The sequence below is a fragment of the Myxine glutinosa genome, unplaced genomic scaffold (assembly GCF_964187855.1).
Source record: "Myxine glutinosa unplaced genomic scaffold, kmMyxGlut1.1 SCAFFOLD_4069, whole genome shotgun sequence".
NCBI lineage: Eukaryota > Metazoa > Chordata > Myxini > Myxiniformes > Myxinidae > Myxine > Myxine glutinosa.
Genome location: NW_027620161.1, coordinates 1 through 14,230, shown reverse-complemented (window position 1 = coordinate 14,230; position 14,230 = coordinate 1). Strand labels below are relative to the sequence as shown.

The following is a 14,230-nucleotide window of genomic DNA, read 5'->3' as shown; positions in this document are numbered from 1 at the left end:
AAGACTGCAGGATGGTATGGTGTCCAGTCGGAGGAAAAAAAGCCTACAAGACTGCAGAGTGGCATGGTGTCCAGGAGGAGGAAAAAAAGCCTCCAAGACTGCAGGGTGGCATGGTGTCCAGGAGGAGGACAAAAAGCCAACAAGAGTGCAGGGTGGTATCGTCTCCAGGAGGAGGAAAAATAGCTGACAAGAGTGCAGGGTGGTATGGTGCCCAGGAGGAGGAAAAAAAGCCCACAAGACTGCAGGGTGGCATGGTGTCCAGGAGGAGGAAAAAAAGCCTATAAGACTGCAGGGTGGCATGGTGTCCAGGAGATGGAAAAAAGCCTACAAGACTGCAGGGTGGTATGGTGTCCAGGAGTAGGAAAAAAAAGCCCACAAGACTGCAGGGTGGTATGGTGTCCAGGAGGAGGAAAAAAAGCCGACCCAGGCTCCCCCTGCAGGAGAAAAAAAAGCCTACAACACCCGGGGTTCCCAGGCGGTCTCCCATCCAGGTACTAACCGGGCCCGAACCTGCTTAGCTTCCGAGATCGGACGAGATCGGGCGTATTCAGGGTGGTATGGTCGTAGGCAATAACTGATTCTCTTTGGAAATAATTGAAGGACCGAAAATGTTTCCCAAGTGAGAGTTTCGTATTTTCTGCCACCAACGGTGGATGGAGGTTATGTTTTTTACCCCTGTCTGTTTGTCTGTCTGTCCGTTTGTGAACAGGATATCTCAAAAGGTTGTAGACGGATTCGGACTAAATTCGGCAGAGATGTGGCGTGTGTGACAAAGACGAAATGATTCGATTTTGGTGAAGATCTGGAATCGGATCCGGCTCCGACAATTCTTTAAAATGATTCTTCACCATTGGGAGACAGGGCCAAAAACGATACATCCAGCAGGATATCTCAAAACGTTATGGACGGATTTGGACGAAGCTTGGTGGAGAGGTTGTGTGTGTGACAAGGAAGAATCGATTCAATTTTGGTGAAGATCTGGATCCGGACCCATCTCGTAGAATTTTAAAGTGATTCTTCACCATCGGGCCAAACAATATAGCCTCTGGCAGGATATCTCAAAAAGTTATGGTAGTTAAGGGGAACTCTGGAATACAAAACGTGACCAGCGCACCTGGTGGAGGTATGCTCTCTTCTGAGTGCCGTTCGAGTTTACTTTTAATTTCCATTTGAAACTTTTCTTTCCATCACGATCTTCTTTTTCAATGGAGAACCCTCGCATTCTTTCCAATTCCTTATCGGTAATGGTAGTGGTGGCAGTAGTACGAGTGGTTTTTATTCGGCTTGTGGGAGTGGTAGTAGTCAGCTAGTAGTCGTAGTCGTAGTCGCAGTGGCGGTACTGATAAAAGTGGGCTCGTTGTAATCGTAGTAGGCCAATAGGGGTGGTGGAAGTACTCGTGGTCGTTAGGAGTAGTTGAAGGCTCGTAGTAGTGGTAGTTGTAGTTGAAGGCGAGGAGTAGTGCGGCAAAAACGAACATACCAGCGAGCGTGTCAGACAGCACAAATCGCAGACAATCAAAACAACCCTCCCCCTGCAGGAGAAAAAAAAGCCAACATCACTCTCCCTGCAGGAGAAAAAAAAACTTACAACACTCCCCCTGCAGGAGAAAAAAAACCCTACAACACTCCCTCCCCCTGCAGGAGAAAAAAAGCCTCCAAGACTCCCCCTGCAGGAGAAAAAAATCTTACAACAGTCCCCCTGCAGGAGAAAAAAAAACCCTGCAACACTCCCTCCCCCTGCAGGAGAAAAAAAGCCTGCAAGACTCCCCCTGCAGGAGAAAAAAAAAGCCAACAGCACTCCCCCTGGAGGAGGAAAAAAAGCCAACAACACTCTGCCTGCAGGAGAAAAAAAGCCTACAACACTCCCCCTGCAGGAGAAAAAAATAGCCAACAACACCCTGCCTGCAGGAGAAAAAAAGCCTACAACACTCCCCCTGCAGGAGAAAAAAAAAGCCAACAGCACTCCCCCTGCAGGAGAAAAAAAAGTCGACAACATTCCCCCTGCAGGAGAAAAAAAAAGCCAACAACACTCCACCTGCAGGAGAAAAAAATGCCGACAACACTCCCCCTGCAGGAGAAAAAAAAGCCAACAACACTCCCTCCCCCTGTAGGAGAAAAAAAAGCCTACAAGACTGCAGGGTGGTATGGTGTCCAAGAGGAGGAAAAAAAGCCTACAAGAGTGCAGGGTGGTATGGTGTCCAAGAGGAGGAAAAAAAGCCTACAAGACTGCAGGGTGGTATGGTGTCCAGGAGGAGGAAAAAAGCCGACAAGACTGCAGGGTGGTATGGTGTCCAGGAGGAAGAAAAAAAGCCCACAAGACTGCAGGGTGGTATGGTGTCCAGGAGGGGGAAAAAAGCCTTCAAGACTGCAGGGTGGTATGGTGTCCAGGAGGAGGAAAAAAGCCCACAAGACTGCAGGGTGGTTTGGTGTCCAGGAGGAGGAAAAAAAGCGTACAAGACTGCAGGGTGGTATGGTGTCCAGGAGGAGGAAAAAAAGCCCACAAGACTGCAGGGTGGTATGGTGTCCAGGAGGAGGACAAAAAGCCAACAAGAGTGCAGGGTGCTATCGTCTCCAGGAGGAGGAAAAATAGCTGACAAGAGAGCAGGGTGGTATGGTGCCCAGGAGGAGGAAAAAAAGCCTTCAAGACTGCAGAGTGGCATGGTGTCCAGGAGGAGGAAAAAAAGCCTACAAGACTGCAGAGTGGCATGGTGTCCAGGAGGAGGAAAAAAAGCCAACAAGCCTGCAGGGTGGTATGGTGTCCAGGAGGAGGAAAAAAAGCCGACAAGACTGCAGGGTGGCATGGTGTCGAGGAGGAGGAAAAAAAGCCTCCAAGACAGCAGGGTGGCATGGTGTCCAGGAGGAGGAAAAAAAGCCCACAAGACTGCAGGATGGTATGGTGTCCAGTCGGAGGAAAAAAAGCCTACAAGACTGCAGAGTGGCATGGTGTCCAGGAGGAGGAAAAAAAGCCTCCAAGACTGCAGGGTGGCATGGTGTCCAGGAGGAGGAAAAAAAGCCTCCAAGACTGCAGGGTGGCATGGTGTCCAGGAGGAGGAAAAAAAGCCTACAAGACTGCAGAGTGGCATGGTGTCCAGGAGGAGGAAAAAAAAGCCCACAAGACTGCAGGGTGGTATGGTTTCCAGGAGGAGGAAAAAAAGCCAACAAGCCTGCAGGGTGGTATGGTGTCCAGTCGGAGGAAAAAAAGCCGACAAGACTGCAGGGTGGCATGGTGTCGAGGAGGAGGAAAAAAAGCTTCCAAGACAGCAGGGTGGCATGGTGTCCAGGAGGAGGGAAAAAAGCCCACAAGACTGCAGGATGGTATGGTGTCCAGTCGGAGGAAAAAAAGCCTACAAGACTGCAGAGTGGCATGGTGTCCAGGAGGAGGAAAAAAAGCCTCCAAGACTGCAGGGTGGCATGGTGTCCAGGAGGAGGACAAAAAGCCAACAAGAGTGCAGGGTGGTATCGTCTCCAGGAGGAGGAAAAATAGCTGACAAGAGTGCAGGGTGGTATGGTGCCCAGGAGGAGGAAAAATAAGCCCACAAGACTGCAGGGTGGCATGGTGTCCAGGAGGAGGAAAAAAAGCCTATAAGACTGCAGGGTGGCATGGTGTCCAGGAGATGGAAAAAAGCCTACAAGACTGCAGGGTGGTATGGTGTCCAGGAGTAGGAAAAAAAAGCCCACAAGACTGCAGGGTGGTATGGTGTCCAGGAGGAGGAAAAAAAGCCCACAAGCCTGCAGGGTGGTATGGTGTCCAGTCGGAGGAAAAAAAGCCGACAAGACTGCAGGGTGGCATGGTGTCGAGGAGGAGGAAAAAAAGCCTCCAAGACAGCAGGGTGGCATGGTGTCCAGGAGGAGGGAAAAAAGCCCACAAGACTGCAGGATGGTATGGTGTCCAGTCGGAGGAAAAAAAGCCTACAAGACTGCAGAGTGGCATGGTGTCCAGGAGGAGGAAAAAAAGCCTCCAAGACTGCAGGGTGGCGTGGTGTCCAGGAGGAGGAAAAAAAGCCTACAAGACTGCAGGGTGGTATGGTGTCCAGGAGGAGGAAAAAAAAGCCAACAAGGCTGCAGGGTGGTATGGTGTCAAGGAGGAGGAAAAAAAGCCTCCAAGACAGCAGGGTGGCATTGTGTCCAGGAGGAGGAAAAAAAAGCCTACAAGACAGCAGGGTGGCATGGTGTCCAGGAGGGGGAAAAAAAGCCTACAAGACTGCAGGGTGGCATGGTGTCGAGGAGGAGGAAAAAAAGCCTACAAGACTGCAGGGTGGTATGGTGTCCAGGAGGAGGAAAAAAAGCCCACAAGACTGCAGGGTGGTATGGTGTCCAGGAGGAGGGAAAAAAGCGCACAAGACTGCAGGGTGGTATGGTGTCCAGTCGGAGGAAGAAAAGCCTACAAGACTGCAGAGTGGCATGGTGTCCAGGAGGAGGAAAAAAAGCCTCCAAGACTGCAGGGTGGCATGGTGTCCAGGAGGAGGAAAAATAGCTGACAAGAGTGAAGGGTGGAATGGTGCCCAGGAGGAGGAAAAAAAGCCCACAAGACTGCAGGGTGGTATGGTGTCAAGGAGGAAAAAACGCCTCCAAGACTGCAGGGTGGCATGGTGTCCAGGAGGAGGAAAAAAAGTCTATAAGACTGCAGGGTGGCATGGGGTCCAGGAGATGGAAAAAAAGCCTACAAGACTGCAGGGTGGTATGGTGTCCAGGAGGAGGAAAAAAAGCCTACAAGACTGCAGGGTGGCATGGTGTCCAGGAGGAGGAAAAAAAGCCTCCAAGACTGCAGGGTGGTATGGTGTCCAGGAGGAGGAAAAAAAAGCCAACAAGGCTGCAGGGTGGTATGGTGTCAAGGAGGAGGAAAAAAAGCCTCCTAGACAGCAGGGTGGCATGGTGTCCAGGAGGAGGAAAAAAAGCCTACAAGACTGCAGGGTGGTATGGTGTCCAGGAGGAGGAAAAAAAAGCCAACAAGGCTGCAGGGTGGTATGGTGTCAAGGAGGAGGAAAAAAAGCCTACAAGACTGCAGGGTGGCATGGTGTCGAGGAGGAGGAAAAAAAGCCTCCAAGACTGCAGGGTGGCATGGTGTCGAGGAGGAGGAAAAAAAGCCTCCAAGACTGCAGGGTGGCATGGTGTCGAGGAGGAGGAAAAAAAGCCTCCAAGACTGCAGGGTGGTATGGTGTCCAGGAGAGGAAAAAAAGCCCACAAGACTGCAGTGTGGTATGGTGTCCAGGAGGAGGGAAAAAAGCCTACAAGCCTGCAGGGTGGTATGGTGTCCAATCGGAGGAAAAAAAGCCGACCCAGACTCCCCCTGCAGGAGAAAAAAAAGCCTACAACACCCGGGGTTCCCAGGCGGTCTCCCATCCAGGTACTAACCGGGCCCGAACCTGCCTAGCTTCCGAGATCGGTCGAGATCGGGCGTATTCAGGGTGGTATGGTCGTAGGCAATAACTGATTCTCTTTGGAAATACTTGAAGGACCGAAAATGTTTCCCAAGTGAGAGTTTCGTATTTTCTGCCACCAACGGTGGATGGAGGTTATGTTTTTTACCCCTGTCTGTTTGTCTGTCTGTCCGTTTGTGAACAGGATATCTCAAAAGGTTGTAGACGGATTCGGACTAAATTCGGCAGAGATGTGGCGTGTGTGACAAAGACGAAATGATTCGATTTTGGTGAAGATCTGGAATCGGATCCGGCTCCGACAATTCTTTAAAATGATTCTTCACCATTGGGAGACAGGGCCAAAAACGATACATCCAGCAGGATATCTCAAAACGTTATGGACGGATTTGGACGAAGCTTGGTGGAGAGGTTGTGTGTGTGACAAGGAAGAATCGATTCAATTTTGGTGAAGATCTGGATCCGGACCCATCTCGTAGAATTTTAAAGTGATTCTTCACCATCGGGCCAAACAATATAGCCTCTGGCAGGATATCTCAAAAAGTTATGGTAGTTAAGGGGAACTCTGGAATACAAAACGTGACCAGCGCACCTGGTGGAGGTATGCTCTCTTCTGAGTGCCGTTCGAGTTTACTTTTAATTTCCATTTGAAACTTTTCTTTCCATCACGATCTTCTTTTTCAATGGAGAACCCTCGCATTCTTTCCAATTCCTTATCGGTAATGGTAGTGGTGGCAGTAGTACGAGTGGTTTTTATTCGGCTTGTGGGAGTGGTAGTAGTCAGCTAGTAGTCGTAGTCGTAGTCGCAGTGGCGGTACTGATAAAAGTGGGCTCGTTGTAATCGTAGTAGGCCAATAGGGGTGGTGGAAGTACTCGTGGTCGTTGGGAGTAGTTGAAGGCTCGTAGTAGTGGTAGTTGTAGTTGAAGGCGAGGAGTAGTGCGGCAAAAACGAACATACCAGCGAGCGTGTCAGACAGCACAAATCGCAGACAATCAAAACAACCCTCCCCCTGCAGGAGAAAAAAAAGCCAACATCACTCTCCCTGCAGGAGAAAAAAAAACTTACAACACTCCCCCTGCAGGAGAAAAAAAACCCTACAACACTCCCTCCCCCTGCAGGAGAAAAAAAGCCTCCAAGACTCCCCCTGCAGGAGAAAAAAATCTTACAACAGTCCCCCTGCAGGAGAAAAAAAAGCCAACAACACTCCCTCCCCCTGTAGGAGAAAAAAAAGCCTACAAGACTGCAGGGTGGTATGGTGTCCAAGAGGAGGAAAAAAAGCCTACAAGAGTGCAGGGTGGTATGGTGTCCAAGAGGAGGAAAAACAAGCCTACAAGAGTGCAGGGTGGTATGGTGTCCAAGAGGAGGAAAAAAAGCCTACAAGACTGCAGGGTGGTATGGTGTCCAGGAGGAGGAAAAAAGCCGACAAGACTGCAGGGTGGTATGGTGTCCAGGAGGAAGAAAAAAAGCCCACAAGACTGCAGGGTGGTATGGTGTCCAGGAGGGGGAAAAAAGCCTTCAAGACTGCAGGGTGGTATGGTGTCCAGGAGGAGGAAAAAAGCCCACAAGACTGCAGGGTGGTTTGGTGTCCAGGAGGAGGAAAAAAAGCGTACAAGACTGCAGGGTGGTATGGTGTCCAGGAGGAGGAAAAAAAGCCCACAAGACTGCAGGGTGGTATGGTGTCCAGGAGGAGGACAAAAAGCCAACAAGAGTGCAGGGTGCTATCGTCTCCAGGAGGAGGAAAAATAGCTGACAAGAGAGCAGGGTGGTATGGTGCCCAGGAGGAGGAAAAAAAGCCTTCAAGACTGCATGGTGGCATGGGGTCCAGGAGATGGAAAAAAAAGCCTACAAGACTGCAGGGTGGTATGGTGTGCAGGAGGAGGAAAAAAAGCCTACAAGACTGCAGGGTGGTATGGTGTCCAGGAGGAGGAAAAAAACGCCCACAAGACTGCTGGGGGGTATGGTGTCCAGGAGGAGGAAAGAAAGCCCACAAGACTGTAGGGTGGCATGGAGTCCAGGAGGAGGAAAAAAAGCCGACAAGACTGCAGGGTGGAGAGGTGTCCAGTAGGAGGGAAAAAAGCCCACAAGACTGCAGGGTGGTATGGTGTCCAGTCGGAGGAAAAAAAGCCTACAAGACTGCAGAGTGGCATGGTGTCCAGGAGGAGGAAAAAAAGCCTCCAAGACTGCAGGGTGGTATGGTGTCCAGGAGGAGGAAAAAAAGCCTACAAGACTGCAGAGTGGCATGGTGTCCAGGAGGAGGAAAAAAAGCCTCCAAGACTGCAGGGTGGCATGGTGTCCAGGAGGAGGAAAAAAAGCCTACAAGACTGCAGGGTGGTATGCTGTCCAGGAGTAGGAAAAAAAAGCCCACAAGACTGCAGGGTGGTATGGTGTCCAGGAGGAGGAAAAAAAGCCAACAAGCCTGCAGGGTGGTATGGTGTCCAGTCGGAGGAAAAAAAGCCGACAAGACTGCAGGGTGGCATGGTGTCGAGGAGGAGGAAAAAAAGCCTCCAAGACAGCAGGGTGGCATGGTGTCCAGGAGGAGGGAAAAAAGCCCACAAGACTGCAGGATGGTATGGTGTCCAGTCGGAGGAAAAAAAGCCTACAAGACTGCAGAGTGGCATGGTGTCCAGGAGGAGGAAAAAAAGCCTCCAAGACTGCAGGGTGGCATGGTGTCCAGGAGGAGGAAAAAAAGCCTCCAAGACTGCAGGGTGGCATGGTGTCCAGGAGGAGGAAAAAAAGCCTACAAGACTGCAGGGTGGTATGGTGTCCAGGAGTAGGAAAAAAAAACCCACAAGACTGCAGGGTGGTATGGTTTCCAGGAGGAGGAAAAAAAGCCAACAAGCCTGCAGGGTGGTATGGTGTCCAGTCGGAGGAAAAAAAGCCGACAAGACAGCAGGGTGGCATGGTGTCGAGGAGGAGGAAAAAAAGCTTCCAAGACAGCAGGGTGGCATGGTGTCCAGGAGGAGGGAAAAAAGCCCACAAGACTGCAGGATGGTATGGTGTCCAGTCGGAGGAAAAAAAGCCTACAAGACTGCAGAGTGGCATGGTGTCCAGGAGGAGGAAAAAAAGCCTCCAAGACTGCAGGGTGGCATGGTGTCCAGGAGGAGGACAAAAAGCCAACAAGAGTGCAGGGTGGTATCGTCTCCAGGAGGAGGAAAAATAGCTGACAAGAGTGCAGGGTGGTATGGTGCCCAGGAGGAGGAAAAAAAGCCCACAAGACTGCAGGGTGGCATGGTGTCCAGGAGGAGGAAAAAAAGCCTATAAGACTGCAGGGTGGCATGGTGTCCAGGAGATGGAAAAAAGCCTACAAGACTGCAGGGTGGTATGGTGTCCAGGAGTAGGAAAAAAAAGCCCACAAGACTGCAGGGTGGTATGGTGTCCAGGAGGAGGAAAAAAAGCCGACCCAGGCTCCCCCTGCAGGAGAAAAAAAAGCCTACAACACCCGGGGTTCCCAGGCGGTCTCCCATCCAGGTACTAACCGGGCCCGAACCTGCTTAGCTTCCGAGATCGGACGAGATCGGGCGTATTCAGGGTGGTATGGTCGTAGGCAATAACTGATTCTCTTTGGAAATAATTGAAGGACCGAAAATGTTTCCCAAGTGAGAGTTTCGTATTTTCTGCCACCAACGGTGGATGGAGGTTATGTTTTTTACCCCTGTCTGTTTGTCTGTCTGTCCGTTTGTGAACAGGATATCTCAAAAGGTTGTAGACGGATTCGGACTAAATTCGGCAGAGATGTGGCGTGTGTGACAAAGACGAAATGATTCGATTTTGGTGAAGATCTGGAATCGGATCCGGCTCCGACAATTCTTTAAAATGATTCTTCACCATTGGGAGACAGGGCCAAAAACGATACATCCAGCAGGATATCTCAAAACGTTATGGACGGATTTGGACGAAGCTTGGTGGAGAGGTTGTGTGTGTGACAAGGAAGAATCGATTCAATTTTGGTGAAGATCTGGATCCGGACCCATCTCGTAGAATTTTAAAGTGATTCTTCACCATCGGGCCAAACAATATAGCCTCTGGCAGGATATCTCAAAAAGTTATGGTAGTTAAGGGGAACTCTGGAATACAAAACGTGACCAGCGCACCTGGTGGAGGTATGCTCTCTTCTGAGTGCCGTTCGAGTTTACTTTTAATTTCCATTTGAAACTTTTCTTTCCATCACGATCTTCTTTTTCAATGGAGAACCCTCGCATTCTTTCCAATTCCTTATCGGTAATGGTAGTGGTGGCAGTAGTACGAGTGGTTTTTATTCGGCTTGTGGGAGTGGTAGTAGTCAGCTAGTAGTCGTAGTCGTAGTCGCAGTGGCGGTACTGATAAAAGTGGGCTCGTTGTAATCGTAGTAGGCCAATAGGGGTGGTGGAAGTACTCGTGGTCGTTAGGAGTAGTTGAAGGCTCGTAGTAGTGGTAGTTGTAGTTGAAGGCGAGGAGTAGTGCGGCAAAAACGAACATACCAGCGAGCGTGTCAGACAGCACAAATCGCAGACAATCAAAACAACCCTCCCCCTGCAGGAGAAAAAAAAGCCAACATCACTCTCCCTGCAGGAGAAAAAAAAACTTACAACACTCCCCCTGCAGGAGAAAAAAAACCCTACAACACTCCCTCCCCCTGCAGGAGAAAAAAAGCCTCCAAGACTCCCCCTGCAGGAGAAAAAAATCTTACAACAGTCCCCCTGCAGGAGAAAAAAAAACCCTGCAACACTCCCTCCCCCTGCAGGAGAAAAAAAGCCTGCAAGACTCCCCCTGCAGGAGAAAAAAAAAGCCAACAGCACTCCCCCTGGAGGAGGAAAAAAAGCCAACAACACTCTGCCTGCAGGAGAAAAAAAGCCTACAACACTCCCCCTGCAGGAGAAAAAAATAGCCAACAACACCCTGCCTGCAGGAGAAAAAAAGCCTACAACACTCCCCCTGCAGGAGAAAAAAAAAGCCAACAGCACTCCCCCTGCAGGAGAAAAAAAAGTCGACAACATTCCCCCTGCAGGAGAAAAAAAAAGCCAACAACACTCCACCTGCAGGAGAAAAAAATGCCGACAACACTCCCCCTGCAGGAGAAAAAAAAGCCAACAACACTCCCTCCCCCTGTAGGAGAAAAAAAAGCCTACAAGACTGCAGAGTGGCATGGTGTCCAGGAGGAGGAAAAAAAGCCAACAAGCCTGCAGGGTGGTATGGTGTCCAGGAGGAGGAAAAAAAGCCGACAAGACTGCAGGGTGGCATGGTGTCGAGGAGGAGGAAAAAAAGCCTCCAAGACAGCAGGGTGGCATGGTGTCCAGGAGGAGGGAAAAAAGCCCACAAGACTGCAGGATGGTATGGTGTCCAGTCGGAGGAAAAAAAGCCTACAAGACTGCAGAGTGGCATGGTGTCCAGGAGGAGGAAAAAATGCCTCCAAGACTGCAGGGTGGCATGGTGTCCAGGAGGAGGAAAAAAAGCCTCCAAGACTGCAGGGTGGCATGGTGTCCAGGAGGAGGAAAAAAAGCCTACAAGACTGCAGGGTGGTATGGTGTCCAGGAGTAGGAAAAAAAAGCCCACAAGACTGCAGGGTGGTATGGTTTCCAGGAGGAGGAAAAAAAGCCAACAAGCCTGCAGGGTGGTATGGTGTCCAGTCGGAGGAAAAAAAGCCGACAAGACAGCAGGGTGGCATGGTGTCGAGGAGGAGGAAAAAAAGCTTCCAAGACAGCAGGGTGGCATGGTGTCCAGGAGGAGGGAAAAAAGCCCACAAGACTGCAGGATGGTATGGTGTCCAGTCGGAGGAAAAAAAGCCTACAAGACTGCAGAGTGGCATGGTGTCCAGGAGGAGGAAAAAAAGCCTCCAAGACTGCAGGGTGGCATGGTGTCCAGGAGGAGGACAAAAAGCCAACAAGAGTGCAGGGTGGTATCGTCTCCAGGAGGAGGAAAAATAGCTGACAAGACTGCAGGGTGGTATGGTGCCCAGGAGGAGGAAAAAAAGCCCACAAGACTGCAGGGTGGCATGGTGTCCAGGAGGAGGAAAAAAAGCCTCCAAGACTGCAGGGTGGCATGGTGTCCAGGAGGAGGACAAAAAGCCAACAAGAGTGCAGGGTGGTATCGTCTCCAGGAGGAGGAAAAATAGCTGACAAGAGTGCAGGGTGGTATGGTGCCCAGGAGGAGGAAAAAAAGCCCACAAGACTGCAGGGTGGCATGGTGTCCAGGAGGAGGAAAAAAAGCCTATAAGACTGCAGGGTGGCATGGTGTCCAGGAGATGGAAAAAAGCCTACAAGACTGCAGGGTGGTATGGTGTCCAGGAGTAGGAAAAAAAAGCCCACAAGACTGCAGGGTGGCATGGTGTCCAGGAGATGGAAAAAAGCCTACAAGACTGCAGGGTGGTATGGTGTCCAGGAGTAGGAAAAAAAAAAGCCCACAAGACTGCAGGGTGGTATGGTGTCCAGGAGGAGGAAAAAAAGCCCACAAGCCTGCAGGGTGGTATGGTGTCCAGTCGGAGGAAAAAAAGCCGACAAGACTGCAGGGTGGCATGGTGTCGAGGAGGAGGAAAAAAAGCCTCCAAGACAGCAGGGTGGCATGGTGTCCAGGAGGAGGGAAAAAAGCCCACAAGACTGCAGGATGGTATGGTGTCCAGTCGGAGGAAAAAAAGCCTACAAGACTGCAGAGTGGCATGGTGTCCAGGAGGAGGAAAAAAAGCCTCCAAGACTGCAGGGTGGCGTGGTGTCCAGGAGGAGGAAAAAAAGCCTACAAGACTGCAGGGTGGTATGGTGTCCAGGAGGAGGAAAAAAAAGCCAACAAGGCTGCAGGGTGGTATGGTGTCAAGGAGGAGGAAAAAAAGCCTCCAAGACAGCAGGGTGGCATTGTGTCCAGGAGGAGGAAAAAAAAGCCTACAAGACAGCAGGGTGGCATGGTGTCCAGGAGGGGGAAAAAAAGCCTACAAGACTGCAGGGTGGCATGGTGTCGAGGAGGAGGAAAAAAAGCCTCCAAGACTGCAGGGTGGTATGGTGTCCAGTCGGAGGAAGAAAAGCCTACAAGACTGCAGAGTGGCATGGTGTCCAGGAGGAGGAAAAAAAGCCTCCAAGGCTGCAGGGTGGCATGGTGTCCATGAGGAGGAAAAATAGCTGACAAGAGTGCAGGGTGGAATGGTGCCCAGGAGGAGGAAAAAAAGCCCACAAGACTGCAGGGTGGTATGGTGTCAAGGAGGAAAAAACGCCTCCAAGACTGCAGGGTGGCATGGTGTCCAGGAGGAGGAAAAAAAGTCTATAAGACTGCAGGGTGGCATGGGGTCCAGGAGATGGAAAAAAAGCCTACAAGACTGCAGGGTGGTATGGTGTCCAGGAGGAGGAAAAAAAGCCTACAAGACTGCAGGGTGGCATGGTGTCCAGGAGGAGGAAAAAAAGCCTCCAAGACTGCAGGGTGGTATGGTGTCCAGGAGGAGGAAAAAAAAGCCAACAAGGCTGCAGGGTGGTATGGTGTCAAGGAGGAGGAAAAAAAGCCTCCTAGACAGCAGGGTGGCATGGTGTCCAGGAGGAGGAAAAAAAGCCTACAAGACTGCAGGGTGGTATGGTGTCCAGGAGGAGGAAAAAAAAGCCAACAAGGCTGCAGGGTGGTATGGTGTCAAGGAGGAGGAAAAAAAGCCTACAAGACTGCAGGGTGGCATGGTGTCGAGGAGGAGGAAAAAAAGCCTCCAAGACTGCAGGGTGGCATGGTGTCGAGGAGGAGGAAAAAAAGCCTCCAAGACTGCAGGGTGGCATGGTGTCGAGGAGGAGGAAAAAAAGCCTCCAAGACTGCAGGGTGGTATGGTGTCCAGGAGAGGAAAAAAAGCCCACAAGACTGCAGTGTGGTATGGTGTCCAGGAGGAGGGAAAAAAGCCTACAAGCCTGCAGGGTGGTATGGTGTCCAATCGGAGGAAAAAAAGCCGACCCAGACTCCCCCTGCAGGAGAAAAAAAAGCCTACAACACCCGGGGTTCCCAGGCGGTCTCCCATCCAGGTACTAACCGGGCCCGAACCTGCTTAGCTTCCGAGATCGGACGAGATCGGGCGTATTCAGGGTGGTATGGTCGTAGGCAATAACTGATTCTCTTTGGAAATACTTGAAGGACCGAAAATGTTTCCCAAGTGAGAGTTTCGTATTTTCTGCCACCAACGGTGGATGGAGGTTATGTTTTTTACCCCTGTCTGTTTGTCTGTCTGTCCGTTTGTGAACAGGATATCTCAAAAGGTTGTAGACGGTTCGGACTAAATTCGGCAGAGATGTGGCGTGTGTGACAAAGACGAAATGATTCGATTTTGGTGAAGATCTGGAATCGGATCCGGCTCCGACAATTCTTTAAAATGATTCTTCACCATTGGGAGACAGGGCCAAAAACGATACATCCAGCAGGATATCTCAAAACGTTATGGACGGATTTGGACGAAGCTTGGTGGAGAGGTTGTGTGTGTGACAAGGAAGAATCGATTCAATTTTGGTGAAGATCTGGATCCGGACCCATCTCGTAGAATTTTAAAGTGATTCTTCACCATCGGGCCAAACAATATAGCCTCTGGCAGGATATCTCAAAAAGTTATGGTAGTTAAGGGGAACTCTGGAATACAAAACGTGACCAGCGCACCTGGTGGAGGTATGCTCTCTTCTGAGTGCCGTTCGAGTTTACTTTTAATTTCCATTTGAAACTTTTCTTTCCATCACGATCTTCTTTTTCAATGGAGAACCCTCGCATTCTTTCCAATTCCTTATCGGTAATGGTAGTGGTGGCAGTAGTACGAGTGGTTTTTATTCGGCTTGTGGGAGTGGTAGTAGTCAGCTAGTAGTCGTAGTCGTAGTCGCAGTGGCGGTACTGATAAAAGTGGGCTCGTTGTAATCGTAGTAGGCCAATAGGGGTGGTGGAAGTACTC

The 14,230-nt window shown here is 50.5% G+C and overlaps 4 non-coding genes across 4 annotated transcripts; all 4 read right to left on the bottom strand.

The window, feature by feature from the left end:
- Positions 1–450: 450 nt before the first annotated feature.
- LOC144889463 (5S ribosomal RNA) lies at positions 451–569 on the bottom strand. The gene has a single exon (XR_013621756.1). It is a non-coding gene; the product is annotated as a 5S ribosomal RNA (ribosomal RNA).
- Positions 570–5,303: 4,734 nt separating this feature from the next.
- On the bottom strand, positions 5,304–5,422 carry LOC144889464 (5S ribosomal RNA). The gene has a single exon (XR_013621757.1). It is a non-coding gene; the product is annotated as a 5S ribosomal RNA (ribosomal RNA).
- Positions 5,423–8,803: 3,381 nt separating this feature from the next.
- LOC144889462 (5S ribosomal RNA) lies at positions 8,804–8,922 on the bottom strand. The gene has a single exon (XR_013621755.1). It is a non-coding gene; the product is annotated as a 5S ribosomal RNA (ribosomal RNA).
- Positions 8,923–13,284: 4,362 nt separating this feature from the next.
- Positions 13,285–13,403, bottom strand: LOC144889461 (5S ribosomal RNA). Its single transcript, XR_013621754.1, has one exon. It is a non-coding gene; the product is annotated as a 5S ribosomal RNA (ribosomal RNA).
- Between the last annotated feature and the right edge of the window lie 827 nt (positions 13,404–14,230).